This window comes from Mustela erminea, chromosome 14 (genome assembly GCF_009829155.1).
Source record: "Mustela erminea isolate mMusErm1 chromosome 14, mMusErm1.Pri, whole genome shotgun sequence".
NCBI lineage: Eukaryota > Metazoa > Chordata > Mammalia > Carnivora > Mustelidae > Mustela > Mustela erminea.
In genome coordinates, this window is record NC_045627.1 from 78,973,456 (window position 1) to 78,998,752 (window position 25,297).

A 25,297-nucleotide genomic window follows, 5' to 3' on the forward strand; every position below is an offset into this window, starting at 1 on the left:
CCTGAAGGGTCAGGTAAAAATCAGAGGGTCAGAGCCCTCATTTCAAAAATGTTTGGGGTAAGTTTCAACAGAAGGCGTATTAAACTTTGAAATGGCATTTCTGTGTATCCTAAGATGTAAATCCTTCTGGTTCTCCCAAGATTTTGGTAGTCTGTACACATACGAATAAGGATGTGTGAGGGGTGTGTGCGTGTGTGTGTGCGTGCGCACGCGTGTGTGCATGCATGCTATAGAAACGGCTCAGTCCCAGTGTGACTAAATGAGTCATGGGACAGAAGAGCATGCATGAGATTACAAAATGATCCCAAATAAAATGATTTCAGGGTTGCTCAGAGTGAGGAATTGGAGGTGACCCTAAAACTGCCATCCCCTCCCTCCAAGAACTAAAGCCTGGCCGGGCCCTGACTTGGGAGAATCTGCAGAATGGGGATTGGAAACCCTATCCCCGAGAATGTAGGGAGCATCCCTGGCTGGCATCTGACTGTAAGTACCTTAGAGCTTACTAAGTAGTTTCAGATGTTTTACCTGAAAGTGAAACAAAATCGAAAAAAAAAAAAAGGCTTTCCCTGAGAAATGATCACCCTTTGGTTTTGGGGTTGAAGATGATTCTGAAGGAGTGTGAATTGCAAGATCTTTTTGAGACGTTCTCTGGCAGGGTGCCTCTAACTTAAATACGCATTTCCTCTGGCTCAGCAAGCCACCCCCGGAGCCCAGGGGGCAGTCGGACCCCAGGGGAGGGCACCTTGCTCATCACACCATTGTTCCTAATGACAGCAAAACCAAACCCAACCAAACCAACAAGACCAACTGATTACAATCTAAATGCCCATCACCAGGAGACTGGTTAATAAAATCACGGTTCATCATTCATCCTTATGGAACAAATTGTTGTGTCCCCAAAACTCATCTGTTGGAAACAAACCTCTAATGTAGTGATATGATGGGGTAGGATTTTTGAGAGGTGACTACATCAGGATGGTGGGGCCTGTCCCACCAACGACACCATGACGTAATTAACACTAATATGGCGGCCCCCTGTATTAGTATCATACTAACGGTGTTAGTGCTCATAAAAGAGACCACACAGAGCTGCACTGCCCCTTCTACCATGTGAGGTGACAGCGAGAAGACAGGCATCTCTGAACACAGAAGAAGGGGTTCGCCAGATACTGAACCTGCCAGCACCTTGATCTTGGACTTCCCAGCCTCCAGAACTGTGAGAAATAAATTCCTATTGTTTATAAGCCACCAGCCTATGCTATTTTTGTGATAGCAGCTTGAATGGATTAAGACAATGGTACATCCGCACAATGGGCTGCAATGCAGCTGTTAAAAAAGAACGAGTCAGGGCCCTATCCCATGAGCTGGAACAATACCCTGGATGGAGACCTAAATTTTTTAAAAAAGCAAGTTAGAAATATGTGTCCTAGTTTTGCCTGGGGAGAAAAAAGCCAGTAGATCAATAAAGGCATTAAAAAAAAAAATCAATGATACACATCTAAATAGTAATCCTCAGAAGAGAGGGATTGGAATGAGAGAATTTAAGTATATCTTTACCTGTAGTACTTTATATATTATGTAATTTGGTTCTATATTTACCCAATAAAGTAGGGAAAAAATCCTAGCAGCATAGTTTGTGTCCTCTCTGCATGCCTGGTGTTTTTCTGGGGGTCAAAGCTGGATATTCCAATCCCTGATTCTCTGCCTCCATTCCAAGAGGTGCCTCCTGCACAGAAGCGTGTGTACGTGGAGGGTGGATGGCAGGCAGGGGAGAGGGCTTAGCTCTAGCCAGCTCCTAGAAACCCTTTATCCCACCCATCTTCATCCACTCACCCTTCTGAAGAACCAAGACAGTGGAAAAAGGCCCGCGTTGAGGATGGAATTTCTAAGATGGAGGCTAAGCTTCCACATGCGAAGGGAGTAGGTGGAAAATGTGACAAAACCCTGGAGATGGCTGGCAGAGTCCCAGGGAAGCTTAAATTATCTCCAGGCTTGAATTTTTCCTGGTACAGACTTGAATCCTCTCTGTTCCCTTGCATGGGGAACCCAGCTGGCAAAGGAATGTTGAACAACATTGGCCTCTGCTGGCCACAGCCACTTCTGCTGGCCAAGTCCCTCCACTTCCGGTGTCTCTGTACCCCGCTCTCTCACCATTTCTGGTCTCCCCACTTCCTTTCTCAGACTCCACTTCCTGCCCATATTCTTCTTACCTGTGTCTAAGACTGCCACTCAATGCCCTGGGACTGGCCTGAGAGCTCAGGCGGCTCTTGGTCTCAGCGCCTATGGCGTTGGCCCCTTACATGGAGAACTGTGCCCAGGAGGGCCCCCTTGGGCCCCACAAAGCTACATGGTTTGGAGTTGTATTGGCTGGGCTCCTTTCCTGGTTTAGTTTTCTCTTTCCCCCAGTTTTTAGCTCTGGGGTGAGGAGAAGCTGGGAGGCAGAGGCGGCATTGAGAAGCTTCTCCGCCAGGTCATCTACAACTTGGGCTGAAAGCAAGAGGTTGAGGAGGGGGTCCAAGCTGGGCAGACTGGGCGGGCAGTGCACAGCAGACACCCAAGTTTCTCAGACTCCCTCAACCCAGAAGGTTTAACAAGAGGTGACCAGCCACTGGCTCCTCCAACAAGGACTGCCACGAAGGTTTCCAAAGCATACTCCCTCAGGGCCCTGGCCCGAGCCCCGGCAGACTGGGGGCTTGGGTCATTTGCCATAAAACATATTCAGTGAACAATGACTCCCTGCACATAAGTGGCAACTTTCCGCTGGGTAGAATTTATTTTCCACTTGAGAAGTTAATGAAAACCAGTCATGGTGAAAAACCCAGCCAAAGAAAGAATTTAGGCTTTTCCTTTCTTCAGTAGGAGAATAACACCAGGCTCTGGATGGTTCTTTGTGGAATCAAGACCTAGGGAGAAGAGGGGGTGGTGACACGTGAAGTCCCCCCGACTCCTGTCGGAACCTGAGCCTTGGGGTGGGACAGACAGCTGAGTGGGGTTGGCAGTAGATGTGGGGCAGGAAACGGGCTCATTCTTGTGAGGGTGGGTATGTGGAGAATGCCTGGGGAGAGGAGAATTCTGGAACATCTAAATATAGTGCAAAGTCAGAGCTAGAGAGCCCGAGAGAGATAGGAACTCAGCTCAATAAATCATACGCTGCTTAGCTGTTTCTCTTTCAGCTCCCTGTACTGGTGCAGGGAAAATCTGGGCTGAATCTAACATGCTTCAGGTTTCATGTTTTCTGTTCATGGCTTAATTTTCTCCCTCAACCTACTGCCTTCACTGGGGGTGTTGGACCTAGTTGGATCCTCCTTACCAACAGAGCGCCCTACCTCCATTAACCTACTCAGGGCAACCAACCCATGCTCTACTCCCTGATCACTCAGGACACTGACAGCTTGACTCAACTTCTCTTGGCCTGTGATCTTTTAGATGCTCTCTCCCCCTGCTTAGCAACCTTCAATGGCTCCCTATTGCTCCCTCAAATTTCACTTTTTAGTTTGCTATTCAAAGTTCCTTATGATCTCACCCCACCTCCCTTTATAGCTAAAGGTGCTACTGCCTTGAAAGTCTCTTAGATTCCAGAATAAACACATGACACACACACCTGGTAACTGTACTCTTTCATACCTAGATGCTATTTGTATATGCTGTTTCGGGTCCAGGAACTTCTTTCCCCTTGGCTTTGCCTGCTGGAGATTCTCTGTGTCCTTCGAGAAGCAGCTCTGGTACTGTTCTTCCTTCACCACAACCTGCATAGCTCTGAAAAGTCATTCCCAAACTCCTGCGACAGTGTGGGCAGGCTCTGGTGAGAGCACTCTGGACCCTGGGTGGCGGTCACTCTGATCCTGGCCACGTGAATCTTTCAGAGCCTGTAAAATGGGGCTAACAGGACTTCCTGGGTGGGGTGGGAGGAGGACCACTCATGAAGTGAGGCATGCAAAGCCCCAGGAAGCACTCAGTTAACGGGTGATGGGAATTACATTATTAGACATAACTGGACGTTTTGAGGATGGGTACCGTGTCCTACTCATTTCTATATCTCCGGCTCCTGAGACTGACCGCCGCTGGGGAGTTTTGCTGCGTCTGTTGAAGAGAAGCCTGGCTGCTCTGTGGTGTGTTATCTGCCTCTCTCTGTGTGGACATGGGGTCCAGCTAGGAGTGCATCTTTGTAAGGACACTGGTCTTCCTCCCCCACCGTGCATGGCTCACCAGGTCTGTTCAGTAAACAGCAGCCCGGCGAAGAGAGGCAGGAAGGGGAAAGAGACAATGGTGCAAGGCTGCCAGTTCTGTGGCGTAGGCACTGGCGTTATGCCCATTGTACAGATGAGAAAACAGGCTCAAAGAAGGACAGACTTGCCCAAGCTTGTGACTGTTGGGGCCGAGAGCAGAGCACAGGTCCTTCTGAGCCCAGAACTCGGGCACACAGATGCCCAGTGCTGAGCAGGAGGTGGGCATGGCTACACCAACGCGCACGTGCTCTGCTGGTAGTGAGCACTTTCTCCTGTTAGCCCACTCTCTTGGTGGTAGTCCTGGGGGGGTTCTCTCCTGTTTCAAGCTGGAGAACTGAAGGCTTGGACACGGCTGGTCCACTGCATCCCAGCTGGCTCTAACCACAGTGTCTCCCGTTGCTGGCCAGGCATGACCTCCCAGGCTCTGGTAAGCTTGTCTTTAGGAATCTAACTCCTACCCCAGTGCCACTTACCCCTGGAGAGTGCTCATCTGCTCTCACCTCTGCAGGCCGAGCCCAGAGAACCAAGCCTCATGCACAGACCAAGGGGTTTAGGAAACTTGAGGGTGCGTCAGATTGCAAGCCGGCGGCCGTCCAGACTGTGGCTCCCACTGCATGGTGGACCTGACTCTAGGTCTCTCCATCCTCACTAGGTCCAAATGCTGGGCTTGGCTCCCTGCACAGGGGTCTGATCCTGACCTGATTCTTCTTCAGGGGTCACAACACCTGGGCCTTGGAGTCCCCCCAGGGGAGCCCCGTCCAGCAGTGAGGACAAAGCTGAACGCTGGCTAAGCAGGTACCTCCGTTTGCCCCCCAGAGGCTGGTATCAGGGTGGCTGCCCCCGCACGTGTCCTCGGATGGGAGGGGGCTCCCCTGGGTGCTGGCGGCTGGGTGGGAGCTTTACTTGTGACCTCCCCTTCGAGGTTTGGGCAATGGGCCAAGTTCACGGCCATCAAAACATTCAAAAATATGTCTTGTGTATGTGTGAGATGGGGGTGGGAGGTACTGGGGTAACAAGAGAGGGCTGGACTGTTCTAAAATGCCTGGGTATCTTGGCAGAGTGTGTAGGAAGAACACAAAGCCCATTAGCCACTCCAGCCCATTGGGGCGCTGCACCTGGAGTCCCAGGGACAGGTGGTCAGGCTGAGGACCAGCGGGGGGGGGGGCTTCCTATTCCCACAAGCCTCAGCCTCCACAGCCCCCTGCAGAGCAACCTGGGGCTAGCTGGCAAGGTCCCTGTTAGGGGTGAAACCCCACGGCACACCTCGAGGCCACCTCCTCCCATTCTAGGGGCAGGAATTGAAGCCCAGAGGCTTCCCCTTCTGCTCTGGGGCTCCCATGACACTTATGTTACAGCTCCATGGTCGTCCCACAATCCCGGCATGTTCTGTTCTGGTTTTTTCAGTATCTGTTCCCTTTGCTTTTTAGTTTTGGAGGTTTCTAGGGATGTGTCATCAGGCTCCGAGATCTTGCCCCCCCCCCCCCCACCGCTGCATCATGTTTAACAGCCCAGCAAGGGACAGGGGAAGCGGGGCTGGTGGCGGGGGGTGGGGTGGGGGCTTGCTCAGGTTTATTATTTGAAACAACTGCTGGCAGGGTTACTTCCTCTGCACATCACAGATTCCTACCTGACCTTCCGGCTGTGTTAGCTTGCCAGGCTGCCGTGGGAAGAGACCACGAACTACGGAGCTTCCCCGCTGGAAGTGCGTCTCGCAGCTCGGGAAGCTAGAAGTCGGAGATGAAGCCGTTCGCAGGGTTGGTTCCTCCTGAGCTTTTCCCCTCCTTCCTTCTTGCTGTGAGGGACGCTCTGTTGCAGGCCTGTCTCCTGCTCTGGGCCGGTTTGCTGGAGTCTTCGGCTTTCCCTGGCTCAGAGACTTATCACCCTGGTCTTCGTTCGCTCCCATGTCACACGGCATTTTCCTGCGAGCCTCTGTCTTCAGATTTGCCATCTGTGTAAGGGCATCAGCTCTATTGCGGAGGGGCCCACTCTACTCCAGCATGACCTGGGACATCTGTAATAACTCTGCTTCTAAGTAGGGTCCCATTCTAAGGGACCAGGGGCTAGGATTTCAACATGATTTTGGGAGAGGACAGTATTCAGTCCATCACAAAGGCTCAAGGGCTCATCGGATATCTCACCTCCTCCAGGAAGCCTTCTGCACACACGCAGGGTCAGGCAAGGCCCCTTCTCTGGACCTCCTGCAGCACATAGTGCAGGAGGAGCTCTGTGGCCTTGGGTACATCTGGCCTCCTGAGTGTTTATATTCTGTCTAAGGCTGGACTGGACTCCCGCTTGATAACATTTTCAGTTTTTGAAAACAAGCACAGCACAGCAGAAACCTTCTTATCTGATGTTATTACGACGGGGGGTGAGGAGGTAAATTGAAAAGCGAAAAGGAACGCCAGTGGAAGTCTTGCTAGCAGCCCGGGCCCAGAGTGCAGTGGACAGCGGCTGTATGCAGGAATAGAAGGCCCTGGCTAAGAGAGATTCTGCCATGTAAAAAACAAACAGCAGCCCTTACACCCAAGATGAATGAAAACTGGAGGCGAAATTGTCTGACCTCCCGCTCAGAGTGCAGTTTCTTTTTTAAAAGAAGTAGCCATCAACACCCTGGGCCATCTAAGACTCCTCTCTGTTTTGGATGTCAAGGGAAGGAACCATGCAGAACCACTTGGGAGCTTTGGAAATGGAAAGGATTCTGGGCCATAGGAGGGGCCCCCACAGAAGCTGGATGCTGAGAAATAAAGCAATCTTGTGAGAATTAAACTGTAAAACAAACAAGATAGGTCAGAGCAGTGGAGCAAAGACCTCGTTTCACTGGTTTCACAGTATCGACATACCTAAGAGAGAATATGGTCATCAGAAGTGAGTGTGTGTGTGTGCATGTGTGTGTGTGAGCTCGTGTGACTGTGCATGATTCTGTGTGTGTGTATGTGAGTGGGTGAGTGAACATGTGCGTGTGTGAGCTTGTGTGATGGTGCACGATCGTGTGTGTGTGTGTGTGTGTGTGTGTGTGTGTGTGTGTGCTGCTCCAGGCTCCTGGCCAACTTCTCTGGAGAACCTACGACCTCTCTGATCATCTCGGTAGAAAATCTAGCATCTTCTCGCCCCCTCCGACATGTGCATCCCAGGGTCCAAGCCATAGCGTGAGGCTGTCCGAGGCCTGCACTCCCTGCTTTCTTATCTCCCCTCTTCTTTTCTGGAACACTGACACTCGTCAGCAGCCCCGCCTTTCTTTATGATTGTAACGAGAGCCCTCTGCTCTTTGCCGATTGAATCAGTCTCTGTTGCCCTGAAGAGCATGGTTTTATTTCAAAGGAATTATTAATGCGGGCTTTCTGGCTGTGCTCTGCTCCTGGTGGGTAGGGCTCCAGGCCCTGGCATGCACCCTCTGGCACTCAGGAGCAAACAGGATCCTTGGACTTCCAGACAGTTGCTGCCCTCCTCCACGCTGTCTTCAGCTGCTCAGATGTGCCGACCTGGCGCCCAGAAACGCCCTCCCTTCTTCCTCCCCGTCTCCTACCTGCTCTGGAAAGAATACATATGCAAGTCAATGACAAACAGAAAAACCCAGTGACAGCCCAAGAACTCCTAAATTTTCCAAATTGCTGGCTATACTTCCTCTAACTTTATACCCCTGCATGCCTAAGCAAGCCTGCCCCTCTGGGCTCAGCCCCAGCCGCTGCAATTGTCTGCTCTTTCCAGATGCTTTGAGAATTGCTGGGACACCGGAGACCCACCTCTTCCGATCTTTTCCCAGAGTGGGATGCAGCTAAGAAGCGGGGTCCCTGGGGGTGGGGAGCAGAGAAGGAGCCCAGGACTCTCTCAAAGCCAACCTTCTCCAAGGCTTTTTTGGCTTCCCACAGGGAAAACCAACCAGCCAGCCAACCAGTCAACCAAACAACCAATAAACAGGCCCAATGGATTTGCTGCTGGAATCCCAGGGCAGATAAAGAAGAACTCCCAGTCAGTAGGGTTGTGGCAAAGAGCTGGTATCTCTATTCCAAACAGTTCTGTGCGATATGTGGGAACTTGAAAGAAAGATCTAGAATTTTGCCTGGACACCCAGAAATGAGGTTTCTGGCCTCTGATTCAAGTTGAAAACAGTGGTTGGAATTCTGGTGTCAATTTGCCAGAGAGGGGGTACTGGGGAAGCGCTTTGGGGAAGACACGGTTCCTAGTTAGTTCCTGTGGCCCAAGGACTTGCAAAGGGCTTTGAACCGTGAAGGTTCTGCAGTGCCCCTTTGCGCTCGTCAGAGGTGCAGAGAGGCCAGGGCTTTGCCTCCAGTCCTTTCCTTCTTTAGAGCAGAATCTTCCAGTTTGGGTGGGAGAAGCAAAGCCATTTAATAATTCATTTCTTAATGAAGAGTTAATCATTTTTTAAGGCTTTCTGCCTCTTTCACCAGCTGACCCTATAATTAGACCAAGCATGATCATTTCCTGCTGGCTCTCCAAAGCAAGATCTATTAGTCAGGGTCTATCAGGAAACAGATGGCATGCTCAAAGTAGCATAATTTAACAAGTCCTTAAAAAAAAGAGAGAGAGAGAGAGAGAGAGAGAACTATTTACAAAAGGTATAAGGGACACCAAATGGGACAGTACAGACTTGGGGGCTAATATCTGACTGTGGGGTCTTCACCCCTGGGTCTGAATGGGTGAGGGGCCAGGGCATCATGAGAATCTGGAAAGAGACGATCCAGAGGAGAGGAGCATTTTAAGAGGAGGAGCTGGGCCCATCAGCTAGGGGTGTAGCCAGCCTGAGCGACCCCACGAAAAGGAAGCCAGAGGAATAAATATTCCAGCCTCGGTCTCCTCCATCCCAGGCCCTTCTCCCGCACCTTCACCCTGTCCTCCCCCGCGCTCACCCAACCAGGTCAGATGCCAGAGGGAAAGGAGCCTGTTAACGGAGGCAGGCCGTGTCACCGGGCAGAGAGCGCACACAGAGGGTAATGAGAGTATCTGGGGTGGGACAGGAGGAGAGACGTGGCATTCATCCTGGAATCAGGTGGGTTTCAGTCGGTGGGCTACAGCGACACAAACACCTTGTCATTTTGTTCTCGACCCATCCACTCTGGTGTCCTTATCATTATTCGTTGTCTTGATATCTTATCTCCCAAACCAGCCTGTAAACTTTGGAGATAAAGATTGTGTCTTACCTCCCATTCCCACCACCTCAGCTGGGGTCCCTCTCTTGCACACAAAGAAACTCACGTGTGTGTGCATGTGTGTGTGCGCATGGGCACACCAGCAAGGACTGTCTAGATTTAACAATCTTGGCTGTCTAGATCTTGGCAGCTTCGCACAATAAATGCTCTCTCTTGTTCATGTCACCTGTGCCATGCAGGTGCGCAAGGGATGTTCTGGATACTGTGGAACCCAGGCTCACTTTCTCTTGGCACACATGTCCACAATCACAACAGAAGAGGGAAGAAGATGGAGTGGATTATGTACTGGCTGAAGTTTCTGCCCAAAGGATCACTCTGCGTGAATTCCATTGGCCAGAGCAAGCCTCATGGCCATGCCTGACATTTACAGGCTGGGAAAGCAAAATCCTTACATTTTCAGAAAGCGAGAGCCAGAGATAGCTGGTGAGCAGTCCCCACGGTGGGCAAGGGTGGTCCCACCAGGGAGCCATGGAGGAGCAATTCATGGTGGTTTTTTTTTTTTCTTTCTTGAATTGAGTAGTAGATGTCAATAAAAATTAAATGGGTAAACAAATCAGGTGCCTAGGAATTGTAGAATTCAAATGGTTTTGAAATGGGCAGACTGGTTTATATTACAATGTTCTATTTCTGGCCGGTTTTGGCAGAAGCTGTTTTGTTTGATATGAACCGTTCCTGAGATGTGGATTCTGCATTTTCCCCCACCGGTTACGTCATTATTTTTTAGATTCTCGCGTCCTTGGCTATTCTTTAAGACGCTCACAAATCACTAAGGCGATGCTTATCGATCTTGATGGTTTCTTTGGCTCCACTCCCAGGAGAAGGCATCCGTTGCTACACTCCCTTCCAATGTGGGTGACGTGTCCCCTGGTGCTCTGTGCCATCCCTAGGTCTCAGGTTCTGTATTTGCCCATCCTGGGCCCCCAGGAAATGCCTGAACCTTCCAGCAAGCCACTTCACCTCAAAACTAGGAAAGGATGAATACAAATTTCCAGATCTGGGCAATCTCTCTATTGAATAAACATGTTTTTATAATTTTAAACCAAGTCCTCAGCATTATTTTCAAACATAGAGAAGCATATTTAATCATCTTCGGAAATTGTCCACACCTAAGAACAGTGAGCGTGGTGACCCTGAGCGGCTGAGGTTACCATCAGTGTCTCATCTAGTCACCTGTCCAAAGAGACTACCTTGAAAACACATGAAGAGACTGTGACCAAAGGTGTAAAAGATGGTTACATTAAAAACAAACACAAAACAAAACAAAAACCAAGAACCAGAAACCAAAGCTGTAGCGGCTGTAGCTTCTCTTCTAGCTCCCTCCAATTCTTTTGCACACTATGAGCCCTGAAAGCAAACACAAACAGTGCTTCCTCAAAGTAAATTGTTTAACAATTGTTACATTGTTAAAGGAGTTTTTATGGCTGGATTTAGGCAGATGGATGTTTTATTTCCAATGGCAAACCAGATCTCCTGGAATGAACATTAATTCAGAGCTCTCTAGGGGCCTCTGAGCAGTGAGAAGGGTGAAATTGACCTGCATCACATGACATGCATGGGCGGAGGGATTGTAGCAGGAATCTCAGCAGCCAGCGAGAGCCGAGAGCCGCGGCTGGCAGGGTACTTACCTCTGTGCCAGAGGGAGTCTGGCTCAGGTGGGCTCTGGGACCTTTCTCAAGATCTTTTTAGCCCTGCCTCTCATCTTCAGCTTTTTCAGCAATTCAAATTCTGCTATAGCCTGCCGGGGAGGGAGTGAAAATGATCAGAAATAGTAGCTCCCACTTTGATAATTCTTTCATCTGATTATAAAAGTAGTTAGTACATGTTCCCTGCAGAGAATTTGAAAATATGAAAGATAGAAAAAGAAAATAAAGAAAACCATATTTCACCCGCCAGTGAGAATCACCATCAATATTCTGATACCATTCTCTCTCTCTCTCTTTCTAGCTTTTAGTTTTCTCTTTATTGTTTTTCCTTTAATTGAAGAGTAATTAGCATAGAACATTGCTAGTTTCAGGTGTCCAACATAGTGTTTTGCTGTTTATACAAATGGAATATTTGTATAAATATTGTATTTTATATTGTATATATAAATATTTTATATTCTATAAATATATTATATAAATATAAATATAAAATATTTTATATTGTATCTATCTCTTCATGTTATATTGTATAAATACTATTATGAAATAGTCACCAGAATAAGTCTAGTTACCATCTGTCACAGTACAAAGTTGTTACCATATTATCGACACTATTCCCTATACTGTATGTTATATCCCCATGTCTTTTTTTTTTTTTTTAGATTTTATTTATTTGACAGACAGAGATCACAAACAGGCAGAGAGGCAGGTAGAGAGAGAGGGAAGCAGGCTCCCCGCTGAGCAGAGGGCCCGATGCGGGGCTCGATCCCAGGACCCTGGGACCATGACCTGAGCCAAAAGCAGGGGCTTTAACCCACTGAGCCACCCAGGTGCCCCCCCATGTCTTATTTCTAACTGGAAGACTGTACCTCTTAATCCCCTTCATCTATTTTGTCCGTTCCTCCAACCCTTTCCCCTCTTGCTACCATCAGTTTGTTCTCTTCATCTAAGAGACTGTTTCTATTTGTTTTTTAATTTTTCTGTTTGTTTTTTAGAGTCCACGTCTATGTAAAATCATGTAATACTTGTCTTTCTCTGTCCCATTTATTTCACTTAGCATAATACCCACTAGGTCCCTCCATGATGTCACAAATGGCAAGGTTTCATTCTTTTTTGTGGTTGAGTAATATTCCTGTGTGTGTGTGTGTGTGTGTGTGTATACATATATTTATATATCATTATCCACTCACTGATCAGTGAACACTTAGGTTGTTTCCACAGCTTGGCTACCGTAACTAATGCTGTGATGGACATGGGGTGCATATGTTTTTTCCAATTAGTGTTTTCTTTATTGATTTTTAAGTTAAATATTTCCATCCTTCCTTCATCCTTATTTTTTGAGCACATAATATCATCCTGTTCTCAGCATTTGTAATATAGCAATAGAACAAATAAAAAATTGAACAAATAGATAAAAACCTATCTTTATCATGAAGATAAAATAATATCCGAGACAATTGTTAAAATTCAGTGAGTGGAAAGCCAACAAGAAAATCTTCAAATACTTGGAAATCAAGTAGTATGCTTCTAAATAACCCATGGGTCAAAGAGAAATGTCTAAGGAAACATAAAAATCATAGAACTTAAGAGAAAGTTAAAATATAACATTGAGATATGTTGGGTGCAGCTAATGCAGAACGGTGGGAATTTATAACCCAAAATTCATATGGTAGAAAAGAGAAAATGTCTTAAATTAACAATCTAAGTTCTTACTCCAAGAAACTAGAGAAAGAAGATCAAACCTAAGCCCAAAGTAAGCGGAAGGAAGGAGCAGAAATCATTGAAATCGCATACAGAGAAACAATAGAGATCAAATGAAAATTGGTTCTTTAAAAACATCAATAAAATTGAGAAACTTCCAGCAAGACTGACAAAGACAAAAAGACAACACAGATAATCATAAATGCAGCCACTTAAAAGAAATGGGGGACTCCTTCCAATACCCGAAACTATGAAAACTCAACCAAGATAGAAATAGACATTTGAGTAGCCATATAACCATTAAGGAAATTGAGTTTGTAATTCAAAAAGCTTCGGAAAAAAGACATCTTCAGTCTCAGATGATTTCATTGGAGAATTCTTCCAACAGTTAAGGAAGTAACATCAATTTTATGTCATCCTTTCCAGAAAGCAGAAGAGGAAGGGGCACTTCTCAACTCACTGTGTGAAGTTACTGCTCTCCTGGGGTACCCAAACCAGGCGAAGACAAGAAGACAAAGAGACGTTGGGTTTCCGATCTGATAACTAAGCAATTTAGAAGGGGCCAAATCTTCCCAACAAATAAAAAGTTGAACAAACTGAAAAATCCACAACTCCTCTTAGGTTCACCGGAGAAGTGACATTGGAGAAACAGAGAGGAAGACACAAAGAATCCCAATTTACCAGAACAGAAACCCTTTGACAGAAACCTCTGGGGAAATCATGTGGGGGTGGGGGGGTGGGCAGGGAGGAACCCCAGAGCTGTAATTGACAAAGAGTTGGAGGCTCGGCAAGTCTGGGACTGAAATCCCCCTGCGGCCCAGTCCTGGGGGACCCCCACATTTTGGAAGTTTTATCTCCAGGAACTCCACTAGGTTCTCACGGTGAACATCCAAGAAAAATCCCCTTGCGCTTCCAGCAGGTGGGATGGAGAAAGGAAGATTCTAAAGATAATTCTCCTCTTGACACCGCTTGCCTTCAAGAGAAGCTACTTCCTCGAGACTAACCTATTAGGGTTTTATCAGAGCTTGATCGACCCGGGTGAGGCTGGACACCCGGCTCCAGCCTGCCTCCGTCTTTCACAGGAAGGAAGGGAAATACCAACTCCAGCCGCGTTCAGCCGTCCTTCCCCACCTAAGTTGAGGGCTGGGTGGGGACAGATGTACCCCTGAAGTTCACAGTCCAGGGGCACAGGTTCACCAAAGGACTGAGATCTAGGAGCCCCTGGGTAGCACAGTCGGTTAAGCTTCCGACTCTTAGTTTCGGCTCAGGTAGTATCTTAAGGAGGTGAGATTGAGCCTGGGTCGGACCCCATTCTCAGCGCAGAGTCTGCTTAAGACTATCCTTCTCAATGTCTCTCTCCTTCTGCCCCTCCACCTCAGGGCTTGTTCTCCTCCTTTCTCTCTCTCAAATAAATAAATAAATCTTAAAAAAATAAAAGACTGAGACCTAATCGTAGGACAAAGGAATGTTTCCCCACACCTCCCACTGCAACCCAGCTTATTACTATATCTTTAAAGGCCTATTTATAGTGGTTCCTCTTACCTTGTACACCATCTTTGGATTTTAGTTTTAATTATAAGGCATACTAAAAGGCAAAACACAGTTTGAAGAGACTGAACAAGCATCAGAACTAGAGTCAGATATAGAAGGATTGTTCGAATTATCAGACAAGGAATTAAAAAAAAACTATAAGTAATACACTAAGGGTTTTAATAGATGTTCTTCCAACAACAGCCAAATACATTCTTCTTAAGCTCACAAAGAACATTCACTAAGATAGACCATATTCGTAAAATACACTTTAACAAATTTAAAAGAAAAGAAATCATACAATGTCTGCTTTCAGACCACAATGGAATTAAGCTAGAAATCAATAACAGACCAGATCGCTGGAAAATCCCCAAACACTGGGAGATTAAACAACACATTTGTAAGTAACACATGGGTCAAGTGGGAAATCTCCAGAGAAACTTTAAAATATTTTGAACTAAATGAAAATGAAAATTTGACTTACACAAATCTATGGGCTGCAGTGAAAGCCAGTGCTTAGAAGAAAATTTATAATACTAAATACATATATTAGGAAAAAAGACATATCTAAAATCAATAATTTAAGCCTCCACATTAGGAAACTAGAAAGAGAAGAGCAAATTAACATAGGAGAACACCTAGGTGATCTTGGGTATGGAAATGACATTATAGATACAACACTAAAGACACCATTCATGAAAAGAAGGAATTGGTAACCTAGACTTCATTAAAATTAAAAACTTCTGCTCTGCAAATGACAATGTCAAGAGGATGAGAAGACAAACTGCTGACTGGGAGAACATATCTGCATAAGACACATTTGATAAAGGACTACTACCCAACATATACAAAGAACTCTAACACAACAATAAGAAAACAAACAACCTGATTTTAAACACTGGCAAAAGAGCTGGATGGACCTTCCCAAAGGTTCTTCTTCCCAAAGAAGGTACAGAGATGGCAAAAAAAGCTTATGAAACTATCCTCCACGTTATATATTACCACATGAAAACAAATTAAAACAAGATACCATGATGTACCTACTGGAACAACCCAAATCCAGAACACTGCCAAAACCAAATGCTGGCAAGGATGAGAAGCAACAAGAACTCTCATTCACCACTGGTGGGAATGCAAAATGGCGTCGGCTCTTTGGAAGAGAAGAGAGTTGGTTTTTTCCAAAACTAAACAGACCCTTCCCATATGAGCCAGCCATTGTGCTTCTTGGTATTCGGTTCCCAAATGAACTGAAAACTTACACCCACACAAAAACTTGCACACAGTTGTTTATGGCAGCTTTGTTCATAATTGGATTTAGGAGATGAAATGATAAAGCTAAAAATATTCCATGGAAGTATATTATTTTGCCATATTTGCTTCAGGGTTTTTCTTACAGAGAAATAAAATATTACAGATGTAGCTCAACATGTGCTTCCAAATCCCGCTCTCCTGTCTCTCTCATTCTCTCTCTCGTTCCCTCCCTCACCAGGGGATGTTATCCTGAAGTTGGTCATGTTTATATTCCTGCTAAATGTTTTAATAACGTTACTATTCAGTTATATGTTAAAAATATTTATACAGGGGTGCCTGGGTGGCTCAGTGGGCTAAGCCTCTGCCTTCGGCTCAGGTCACGATCTCAGGGTCCTGGGATCAAGCCCCACATGGGGCTCTCCACTCAGCAGGGAGCCTGCTTCCCCCTCTCTCTCTGCCTGCCTCTCTGCCTACTTGTGGTTTCTCTCTGTCCAATAAATGAATAGAATCTTAAAGAAAAAAAAATTTATACAGCATGATTTGTATTTTTATGTAATTATAAATGGTGCTACACAGAATCTCCAGCGTCTATCCCTTGGTATCCTTCCTATGTGCACACGCACACGCACAGTTATCACCTCGGAGGGTACTGAGTATGTACTTTTAGAAACTCGAACACCGGCTTTTGAAAGTTTGACATCTTATGCTAGTTAACATTAAATCCTGCTAGAATGTACACCCCACGAGAGTTCATTATTGTGTGCCCGGCACCTAGACCAGCACCTGGCACATAGTAAGTGCGCAGTAAACACCAGGGACATGATGACAGATCCCTTTAGTCTCCACAACCACTCCATGAGATGGGTATTGACCTTTCCATTGGAGCAGCATCTGGGAGACATTAAAGAATTCACCTTCAATCCCTGAGTTGGGAAGGGATGAATGGACAATTTAAAGTCATCCAATCGGCCCCCGAAGCTCCAATACTCGTAACTTCTCTACACTAGGCAATTGAGTTCGGTCATGACTTTGGGGTTCCAGGAAATGGTCATCTCCTTTGGGCAGATAGTGACCCCATTCGGCACCCTCCACAGGAAGCCAGGGAAAGGGTGTGCTCCACTCCCAAGAAGAGGGGCGAGCTGCAAAAGTTGCGGAACGAAAGATACCCAGGTTTGTTTGTAGGAGTGACGGACGAGAAAGTCAGCCTGCTGTATGGAAGTATGTCAGGAGGACATCAGCCCTCCGGCTTGTAGGGTCTGAGGCAGAGCTGGTGGGGAAGGAAAGCGAGGCGCCCCTGATGAAAGCCTCATTGATCTCAGCAAACAGGTACCTAGAAAGCCTGCTTGGGGTGCATGGGTGGCTCAGAAGGCTAAGTATCCAACTCTTTTTTTTTTTCTTAAAGATTTTTATTTATTTATTCGACAGACAGAGATCACATGTAGGCAGAGAGGCAGGCAGAGAGAGAGGAAGGGAAGCAGGCTTCCCGCTGAGCAGAGAGCCCGATGTGGGGCTCAATCCCAGGACCCTGGGATCAAGACCTGAGCCGAAGGCAGAGGCTTTAACCCACTGAGCCACCCAGGTGCCCCAGTATCCAACTCTTGATCCGGGCTTGGGTCACGATCTCGGGGTCATGGGATCGAGCTCCTCCTGCTCAGCTTGGAGTCTGCTGGAGATTCTCTCTCTCTCTCTCTCTCTCTGCCCCTCCCTTGCCTGTGCTCACTCTAAATAAAAAAATAAAAAAATAAATAAATAAATAACATCTTTAAAATAATTTGAAAAAAGGAAGCAAGCTTTTGGTACAAACTGCTTCTTTTGGAGGGGACACCGCCATGAAAGAACGAAGCATTTAATGACTCCATGAGTAGCTCCTCCATATTGCACGCACATACACCTACACACACACACACACACACACACACACCCCAAACACAGCCTCACACACTCACTCCCAGGCACACACTCACAGGCTACACAGACACTCACATCACCTCCACACACACGGTTGGACGTTAGTATCCCCATCTCGCGTACTGAATGAATAAAGAGAATTAGCAGAGCGGCTTGTGGTTTTGAGAGCATCTTCCACTTGTCTTGGCATTAGGGGGTGTCTCCACACACCCCCCAACCCGCCACCAGCCATGGCATCTCTGAAGTAAAAGCCAATATTACGGATTGAATGTTTCCCCACCCCCAGTTCACACGTGGAAGCCCTCATCCCCACTGTGATGGCATGTGGAGCCTTTGGGTGGCCATTAGGGTTAAGCTGGGTCATGGGGATGGGTCCCTCCTGGTGGGGTCAGTGGCCTTATAGGAAGAAGACAGCAAGGAACCGAGGAAAGGCCACGTGAGCAAAGTGAGCAAGTCGTGTCCTTCACAGCCCAGAAGGAGACCCTTACCAGAAACTGAATTGGCTGTCACCTTGATCTTGGACCCCCTCCCCCCAGCCTCTAGAACTGTAAGAAGTAAATATCTGTTGTGTAAGCCACCATGATACACTCTTTCGGCTGCCGATCAAGACGGCCAGGCCCACAGGACCCTGCGCTATCTGGCCCTTCTCCCTCGTTCTGATCACCTCTCTGACGCCTCTTCCCTGGCTCACCCTACTCAACTACGCTGGCCTCCTGGCTACTCTCTGAGTGCACAGAGCACAGTCCTACCCCAGGGCTTTTGTATCCCTGGCCATTCTGCCTGGTGAGCTTGTCTTCCATGGCAAAGGCCTTTCTTGGCTTCAATCCTTTATTCAAGTCACCTTCTCAAGGAGGCTGACCTGAGAAACTGGTTAAAACGGCCACTCGCTTCCCCCGGCCTGCACTTACATCTTCTACTTCGTAATTTTTTCCATGCACTGATCACCTCCTACTTTATGGAATTCTTTATTGTTTGTCGTCCACGGCCTGTCACCCCCTGCAAGAACATAAGCTCTAGAAAAACAGAGATACTTGTCAGTTTTGTTCACCGATGAACCCGACCGTCTAGAACGATGCCTGGCACAGTTTCCCCTCAATAAGTATATTTGAGGGGCGCCTGGGTAACTCAGTGGGTTAAAGCCTCTGCCTTCAGCTCAGGTCATGATCCCAGGGTCCTGGGATCGAGCTTTCTGCTCAGCGGAGAGCCTGCTTCCCCCTCTCTCTCTGCCTGCCTCTCTGCCTACTTGTGATCTCTCTCTCTGTCAAATGAATAAATAAAAATCTTTAAAAATAAATAAATAAATATTTTTCAATTGGATGGATGAACCTCTTCACCCCTGGTGAAATGGCCCACCGAGGCAGGGACACGGTGTCATACCAGCATTGCCCAGCAGATGGCAGCCGATGAACGCCAGAGACAGCTGTAAGCCTAAGCTCCAGAACTCAAGGTTCCGCCTGATTAAATCCAAGGTAATGACCCAGGAGACAAAATTGGGTTCACCTCACTCTTAACGCAGACTTGTATTTGTGAGAAAGAAGTTGTATGTAGAAGGTGAGAGGCTGCGCTGATAAAGCTTTTATCTAATAAAGGAGGCTGTTTACCCATACAATTCAGGGGGGAAAAATGAAAACAGCTGTCTGAGAAGAACCAAGGTCAGAGTCTTCCCATGGCGGGGCATTGGGAAGGGGGTAAACAAGGTTCGTGGCCCGGGATCTCCAACACTCCTCCAAAGGATGGGAAAATGACATTTGACCACCACAACTCAGAGAAAGCAGTAACACTACAAATTAATACATCACCTGGGGTGTGTGTGTGTGTGTGTGTGTGTGTGTAGGTTTCCAATCTTCCCCAGAACATGCCAGAAGATGCTCTATTACAAGAACCTTGAGTCTCCCTCTGCAACATAGTCCTCTGGGCCCCCGCCAAGCTGCCCTCTTTCTGGGTGCTTCTGTTACTCCCTGAATCAGGGAATTGAATTGCAGCGGTAACCAAGCCTTCAGAAGCCAAGCCCCCGGGGAGCCTGCCTTCTTTGATCGAATTCAGCACTTGAGGGAGTTAGGTTAGGGGGAGGCTCCAAGGCACATACTGCTTATGTATCTGAGTCTTCTGACCCAGAACCCTCCAAGCCGGCCGGACAGCCTGGATACAGCCACGGCGACAATGACAAAGAGAGCAGACTTTACGGGAGCCACCTGCGCGCTAGGCCTGCACAGAGGGCACCGCCTACGTGAACTTCCTGGCCCTCAGGGCAGCCCTCTGATGTCACACCGTTCCCGTCCCCATCTCACAGATGGCCCAAGAGGATTTGCTTGCCCAACGACAGGGAAGTTGCGCTCAAGCTTCCTCTCAACTCCGGAGAGGAAGGAATTTGCTGAGATGCACCCCGGATCGTGACGATCTCCAGAACTTCAGAGAACATTCCACTCGGCAGCTTCTATTCACAGATGGAGGTGCTGAGGCCCAGAGAGGGGAAGGGACCAGCCCAAGCTCCCTCGGAGAACTGAGAAGCTCCCCCCGCCCCCAGGCACCAGGCACCAAAAATTACCCTGCACCTCACCTTTCCCTGCTAGTGCCGGGCTCCCCCTCACAGCCAAGTCACAGATTCCTAGATTCCAAATTGGCATGAGACACGTCTCCAGAAAATCTTGTCAAAACAACAGTACATCTCGTTTTAGGGGTCTCATCAAAGAGGAGACTCCCCTGCCAGGACCACTGGCCTCTCCTGATGTGAATTCTGGCTTCGGTGCCTCGCTGGCTGGTGTTCTTGGCCCAGTTCCTCAAACGCTGAGCACGTCGGTTCATCAGTAAAACGGGAATAACAATATTCATGAAAGGGTTATATTACAGGCTGGTGCTAACACAAATAAAAGAGGGGTGGCAAATGCGAGTCACCTATGTCATCTGAAATTTTCTTAGGAGCCACGTTTTAAAAAGGTAGAGGAATCAGGTGAACCCCAGTACTTGACATGCGTGCGCCATTTTTAATTTTTATAATTTGTATCATTTAACCTAATATATTCGGAATATTATCATTTAAATACCTAATCAATATACAGTTGTTAATAAGATACTTGGACTGTTTGCTTTTCACTCCAAGTCTTCAAAAATCTGGTGTGGGTTTTCCACGTAAGGCGTATCTTGGTGTGGACTAGCCCCATTTCAAGCACTCAAAGGCCACATGTGGCAAGCGGCTGTTGCATTGGACGGCACTGTTCTAGCCCGTGCTAAGAGTTCTGAGCACATGGTTCTATGTTTTAAGTCTGTGTGTTTACACCTGATCTGGGGACTTAAGACCCTCTTCATGCAGCTGGAAAATAATCTGCTGGGGGCCCCACGGGCGTGGAGGGTCTGCCTTCGGGCTCAGCGGGGAAGGTGACAAATCCCTAGTCCTTCCCTGCTCTAAACCGGTCACTGGGTGCCTTTGAAAACTCTCTGTCCCAGAGTCATTTCCTCCAGGGTCACACACAAAGCTTCGGCCTGCTCTGCAAGTATCTGTGGCCATTTTGTCCTTGTCGTGGCAGGAGTGTTCCTAACTCACAATGGTAGGAGTGAATTAGGAGTGTTCCTCATTCACAATAGCCAAAGTCCAATCAGAACCAAGAGTGGAGAGGAGGCCAAGACGACAGGGAAGCTGGAGGAAGAGTGCCCTCCCTTCCCTGGGCGACCTGAGGCCCTGAGCTCTCTGGTCACTATGGCACCTGGATGCTGTCCTTTCTTCCCAGGGTAAAACATGCCCTCACTGCAGCTGGCTCGACTCTGTGGCCTGGACTGAGACACTGTCTTTACAAGGGAGCTCCATCTCTGGGGCCAGTAGCCACATTTGATCATTCTTCAGGGTCTGGGGTACACATGTGCGAGGCACTGTGCTCCGAGAAATAGCCCGGGTTCACCCACGGGGGCTGAGATGGGAGGATGCCTAGGTTCTCCCAACAGCAGTGGTCTCTGGGGCTCAGGAGGAGGGCCAGAGGTTGGGCTGGACCAAAGTGAGAAAAGTAGGCGGGAGAGCTTAGAACGGGGGCCTTGGGGTCCCAGAGGGCCTGGGGGTACTCTCCCACTCTCCCTTTACCTCCCGCTCCCAGATGGCTCCTCGCTTTCTTCTGGAAGCCAGAGGCTGAGGGCCAGAGCCCTGCCTCCCTACTGCCTCTGCCTCTTACAGTGTGACCTCGGCAAGGAAGCAAGTTGTCAGAGCGCTGTCCTCTACCCACGGGGTGAGCACTCCCTCCTGGGGTCTCCTGAGGACTGAATGAGACAACTCCAGCACACGGCACACACACCTACACACACCGAAGGCTGCTACACACGTCCCCTCAGCAGCCCAGACCACGCACACTCCCGTGCAAACAACTGAAGGGTCTCCCTTCAGGCTGGCCGACCGTATCTCAACCCCCAAAGCACTTCACACTCGCAAACCCACGTACCCAGCAATCAGAGTGCTTCATAACCACAAACACACACGGTCCCCCAACATCAAAGCATATGCACACACCAGTAACCGAAGGGCTTCAGACCCACACACACCCCCACAACCAAAGGGTTCATACACCCACTCACACCTTCCCCCACAACCAGAGCACTTTGCGCGCATGTGCGCACGCACACCCACCCACACACACATTGTCAAAGAGTTCTACTCTCCAAACCAAGGGGCATCACACACTGCACCCCACAAGCAAAAGGCTCTGCTCACATACCCCAACAACCCACGCTCTCGGCACAGACACCCGCCCCCCAACCAAAGAAAACCCCAGAGCACTTTGATTTGTTTGCCGAAGCAGCGGATACTTGAACACCAAGATGTTGGGCTGCGACTTTCTTTTCAGATTAATGAGCAGAGAAAGATCGAGGAGGGAGGGGGCAGAGAATGGCGGGAGAGAGCAATTACACCCAAATCTTTTCTCTGTTGATTAGGGATTCCTTCTCCAGCCTGCTTTGGCTCCAGCTAAATCTTTTTCTAATGAGATGCGGCTTATACAGATCAGAGCGCTGAGAAAAAAGTTGCAATTAACTTTAAGAAGAAAAGGAGTGAGTGAGAAAGGAAGGGGGCAGGGAAGGGGCCAGGCTGGCGGGCAGAAAGAACGGGCGCAGCAAGGAGGCTCTCCTGCGGGGCCAAGGGGCCCGGGCCCAGCCCCATCTGGACCGTCCGCCATTTTGGATTCCAGAGCTCGGGAAAAAGTCCCCTGTGACCCCTATCCCTGCCTGGGCCAGGCCTCTCAGCCACTCCAGACTCCCGAGTTGGGCGTGGTGGGTGTCCTCGGGCCTGAGCCCCCTCCCCTCTGCACCTCAAACACCTGGTAGGGATGGGGGGGCCTCTCTCAGCAGCATCTCTTCCACACGTGAGCTCTTCCTTCTGCCCGCTTAGCCCTGCGAAGACATGGGGCCCTCGACTGCACGCCAGGCACCTCCATGACCCCCCGTGTCAAGTCTACACAAACTTCCTGAACCGCCAGGTCAGCTTTCCCCAGGCCGCTAGAAGCCCGGTGCTGGAGTGGGGGTGCGGCTCCCACCAGGGAGTCGGCCTCTGGTTATTTCCTCTCTGTTCTCCTCCTCTGAGCCACTTGGAAGGGCACAGACGGTCTGGGATTGAAGGAGACATTTCGTACGGAAAATGGTGAAAATGCCGCCCGCTTCCAGAAGCAACAGGGATTTACCTGCCTTTGCTTCTCTGTGGCCAGAGGTGGGCGTGGCCAAGCTGCGCCCATAGGAGCCCCTTCCTCTCTCTCTGATGCTCAATTTCTTCCTCTGCTGAAAGAAATAAAGAAGAGGGTGTGAGTGGCAGATCTCCAAGGGCTTTGTCAAGCCTGATGCCCTCAGTGGGGTGGTGGCCCAGGCCCACTGAGCAAGTCCTGATCAGAGGGGTCACACCAGTGGCCTGGCCCCTCCAGGACAGGGACTCATCCCTCCCAAGTTCTTACCCGCGCAGACACTGGCTTCCCCCCGATTTGGCGATCAGTATCCAGCAATGCCTAAGGAAGGCTGTCGCCAAGCTTGAGCTCTCAAACCAGGCGCTTCCGGTGGGGTCTCGGATAATAACTTGACATCTGCATGCCAGCCGAGCTGGGGACCCCAACCTTGCATCAGAGGGAGATAGGAGAGGTGGGGTGGGTGGGAGGGCAGGAGCAGAGCTCCTTCTCCACCCCCTTTAGTCACACGCGGCCACCTCTGCTCAGGGGGCCCAGGCAGATCGTCCGAAGCTGGGTGCCTTCATTCTCTTATCCACGGCCCATCCTTTCCCCACCCCACGGACCTCCCTGTGCAAACCAGAAAGGATTTTTATCGCACAGCTGGTGACTCAGTGGGAAAAAGTGAATCCAGGGCCTCTGAATGGTGCCTCATCCTCTGAGTGTGCTCCGTTCCCAAAGGCAAGGGCCTCTGAGTCGCGGTGGCCACCCAGAAATATGGTTCCTGCAGGAGGATATTTGGGTAACCCCTTACCTAATAAGTTGTGGAGATCACACCAGGCCAGGGGACAGAGGAGCTGAGCCCATTTTTCCTGTGTCTAAGTTCCAGTGGGGTCAGCCCCTTTCACAGCCTTAAGACCCAGGAATTCCTTAGCGTCTGGCTCCCTGGGTCCCCGGTCGACCCTCCTCTCTGCCTCTGCCTTCTACCGTGTGAGCTGCTAGACACGATCTGGCTTTCCCCTATCTTTCTCCGGCTTTCGCTGATCTAATAAGCATATGTGCTAGAAAGACTAGCCGGAGTGCTAAGTTAGAAATGCTTCTTAAACGTATAGTAAGGTCAGATGAAGGGGAAAAAAAAGAAACAACCCAGAAAACAAAACACAAAACCCCGAAACAGAAATTGGACACAGGAGGGCAGATGTAGACTGAACAGGAAGTGCTAGCCCTAGGCTAAATGAAACAGCTGTCACCATTGTTCTAGACTGAAAACTGCCTTTGCAAACTCCACGCGGCCCGGGCTCAGAAAGCAGATGTTAATAATTACAGCACATGAAACGAAGGGCACAGGATTAGGCAAGTGACGAAAAAGAAATGGTACTAGTAGATTTATAACTCGCTCAGGCAAATCTGTTCGGGCCTGGAGGCGGGGGAGGCATGGCGGCCCCACTGCAGATGCCCCCCACCCAAATCCCCTTCCTAGTGTGGCATGTGGGCTTCTGGGATTGTCTCTGAATCAGGGGATTGTTTAGAGTGTTTTAGGGTGGTGGGCCGTGGAAGCCTTTCCCGGCTGCTTTTCCGGGGACCCCAGGCCACTGCCTACTGCCTCTGATGGAAAGGAAAGAGATAAAATCCCCAGTATCCAACCCAAGTACCAAGAGGGGATCTCTGGGCAGACAAACCCTGGCGTCGGATGGCTGGCTGGTGGACGGGGGTGCGTGGACACAAAGCCGGGCAGCCATCCCTAGATGCTCCTGCTGTGCCAAGGGGTTCACGCTGAAAATCCAGGAGCTCAAGTTCTTTGCAGCTGAAACTGATTCGCGCTTCTAAGTCAGCCAGCCCCCGGTGCCTTGGAGGAGGCAACGTAGCGCCGGGAGAATGTCAAGGCAGTTGAAGAAAGGACGCAGGGCAAGTTTCTTGAGCTAATTACATAAATAGAAAAGGCAGAGTCTTCGCATGTTTTCTGAACATTCCTTGGTGCTTTTCCATGTGAGCCTGAGTTGTAAAAAGCAAAACAAAACACACACTCACATTCATCCCAAATCCTCCCATCGACTACCCCCTGGAAAAAACGTCTCCAGGAAAGGTTAGAAAGAAGGTAAAGCATGTGTTTGCCATCTTTACGCCTGATATGGAAACCATATGCTTAAATACACTAGCAAACATACTTAATATAACACTCTCTTTTATTAAATGTGGTTTTATAAACGCTCTCCCCAGCCAGGGCACCTTTGCTGTGCTGGAGGCTGGAACTTGGC

At 48.7% G+C, this 25,297-nt stretch overlaps 1 long non-coding RNA gene across 3 annotated transcripts in view; it reads right to left on the minus strand.

The window, feature by feature from the left end:
• Nucleotides 1–7,193: 7,193 nt before the first annotated feature.
• Nucleotides 7,194–25,297, minus strand: part of LOC116573277 — a 56,862-nt gene continuing 38,758 nt past the window's right edge. Inside the window, exons 2-4 of one of the 3 annotated variants that reach the window (XR_004278686.1) lie at nt 24,722–25,034; nt 23,073–23,163; nt 7,194–7,754 (exon numbers count right to left, since the gene is read on the minus strand). This is a non-coding gene — a long non-coding RNA (uncharacterized LOC116573277). Of the gene's footprint in view, nt 7,755–23,072; nt 23,167–24,694; nt 25,035–25,297 lie in introns of all 3 variants that reach the window. The other 2 variants (XR_004278685.1, XR_004278687.1) reach the window with 2 other exon arrangements.